Source organism: Suricata suricatta, chromosome 15 (genome assembly GCF_006229205.1).
Source record: "Suricata suricatta isolate VVHF042 chromosome 15, meerkat_22Aug2017_6uvM2_HiC, whole genome shotgun sequence".
Lineage (NCBI taxonomy): Eukaryota > Metazoa > Chordata > Mammalia > Carnivora > Herpestidae > Suricata > Suricata suricatta.
The window spans coordinates 16,678,587-16,681,005 of record NC_043714.1 but is presented as its reverse complement, the minus strand read 5'-3'; the positions used below and the strand labels follow the sequence as shown (position 1 = coordinate 16,681,005).

At 40.2% G+C, this 2,419-nt stretch overlaps 1 long non-coding RNA gene across 1 annotated transcript; it reads right to left on the bottom strand.

Annotated features, from left to right (window-relative positions):
* Positions 1–1,254: 1,254 nt before the first annotated feature.
* LOC115279490 lies at positions 1,255–2,413 on the bottom strand. Its single transcript, XR_003903467.1, has 2 exons — positions 2,055–2,413; positions 1,255–1,732 (listed from the first exon to the last, which is right to left on the bottom strand). It is a non-coding gene; the product is annotated as an uncharacterized LOC115279490 (long non-coding RNA).
* Positions 2,414–2,419: the final 6 nt, after the last annotated feature.

Sequence of the window (2,419 nt, the reverse complement as noted above, 5' to 3'; positions counted from 1 at the left end):
TTTGTTCTTATTTTCACTCCCAACTCATTACTAAGTCCTGTCCATTATGCCATCAAAGTAGATCTCAAATCTGTCCACTTTGCTCCATCTCCATCTCCAGGGCTGTCACTCAGACACCACTGATCTAATGTTTATGCAAGTTAGAAAAAGGAGTCCCTTCCTGTGGGCAGATGCTCAGACTGGACTTGAGCTCTATTTGTCATCTTTCCACAGGGCATGATCTCTAAAGCCTTGCCTAATGGTTCTGGACACCAACCCACACCATGTGCTCTATTGTAATCACCATTTCACTGTTCTGCCCACATCTGCTCTTGTCCCCTTCTAACCCACTCTCCACACAACAGAGGGACTACTTTTGAGTCCCAATATGATCACTTCACTCCCTAATTAACCTTACACTAGGTTTCTACTGCTATTAGAATAAAATCCCAAGCCCTTAACATGGCCTACATGTTGGCCAATGGTTCCGTATTGTCTGGTACCTAGTTCCGTCTTTATCCTTACTGGCACCATTTTGCCTTGATAACTTTCAGCCACACAACCTTGTTTTAGTTCTTGAAACTTGCCAAGCTTCTCCCTTACCCCAAAAGACTGCCTGACTTAGCTTGGCTAATTTTTAGTCTTCCTTCAGGTCTCAATTTAAATGTTACTTCTTTATGAAAGCCATCCCTGAATCCAAAATCTGAATATCTCCTCATTGCATTCTATTCTTTCATCATACTTAATACATTCTGCAATTATATATCCACTAGTGATTTACTTGTTTAGTATCCTTTTCCCTACTACATATGCTAGGTTCCACAGGGGTAAAGATCATGCCTGTCTTAGTCCAATATCTTTCATTCACCGAAGTTTCTTTTCAAGTTCATTCTAAAGACCTTCTCTATGCCACTGATTATACTAGATCCAAGGGACAGAGAAGTAAATAGATGAAGTCCTTGTTCTTCTGAGGCAAACAAAACCAATCAATAAACAAGTAAGCAGACAAGATGATCACAGATTGTGGTATGTGGTATGCAGTAGACTCTGGGCACTTTAAGCTCAGAGATCTGTCTATATGAATGCCAAATGTTTTGTTTAGGAGAGAGCTAGCTGCAAAACATAACTGAAGAATTTACTTTGCTCATGTAAAGTCCATAACAAATATTCCTGAGGGATGGATGGCTCTCCTCCAAATGGTAATTCAGGGACTGTCTAATTTGTTGCTTTGCCATATTCAGCATGTGGTCACAGAAAGGGAAACAGCATGGCAGATTGATCGTGGAATTATTTTTTTTTAATTAGGTAACTCTGGATGGCTACAGCTAATAGCAAGGGAGGCTGGGGAACACAGTGTATCGCTGCACTGAGGAAGAAGATTTGGTGATGAGCACTTTCAACAGTACCTGGCACAAACATTGGCATGAAGAAACAAAGATAAACTAGAAATAGGGCTTGTTCTAAAACAAATTTTATAATTTTTGAGTGTACATAGAAGTCAGAATTATGTCTGATCTAGTATACTAAACTCCAATCTCTTAAGAATGTAGAACTAGTCTTTGAAATTAATGAATTTACGTATCTGTTTCTCAGCGTTAAAAATTAGTCTACTTGTCCACTTTAATTCGGGGTCACCTTCAAGGTTTCTACTTTTATTTCGCATAGTTCTTAGCCTGTCCCAAATCTTGCCACTTCACAGCCTCTCAATTTGTGGGGTTGGTTGGTTGCATTAGGACAAGTCCCAGTCAAGGCACTAGAACAGATCAGAAGTGAGAGATCCTCTTAACAGTTTGAGAGCCAGAAGCTTTGAACTTGTAGACATGCACCTAAATCACTATATAAATTCTTTGCATATATTTTATGGTATTCTTCATAATTGTATGCTCTGAATTAAACACTGTAGAAATTTTAATTATTCTTTGGTACCAAAGCAGACACATGGTCACATGTTTGTGGTAATCTGTATTTAAAGCTTTTCTATTCTTAAACTAGTTTTCGTGTCCTGGACCACATCTTAGTATTAAAAGCATAGAAACACAGAGCTCTAAGGGACCTCATCAATCAGAAACATTTACCTGTTCGCTTATCTTTAGATTTTACAGAAGAGATCTGAAATCTAGAGTTTACTGACTAATCCTACAGAGATTTAAAAAAAAAAAAAAAGGTGGACCATGCCTGAATCCATGTCAAATTGGTTTTAGTTTACTCTTCCTAAGAGAAACTCCTCCTTGAGGTAGTCTGAGGGCACGGTCCTGGATAGCCATCTCACGCATCTGGTAAGGAAATTTAGAGCCGAGAGCGGCAGGTGGAAACACTGTGCGGCTGAGAATGGGCGATGCGGGTGCTTCCGCGATCCCTGGAGCGGAAAGGACTGCGCCGTCACTAACGGGATCTTCAGGAAGTCGAAGTGGAAGCGTAGCCTGGAGTCCTTTTCACCGGG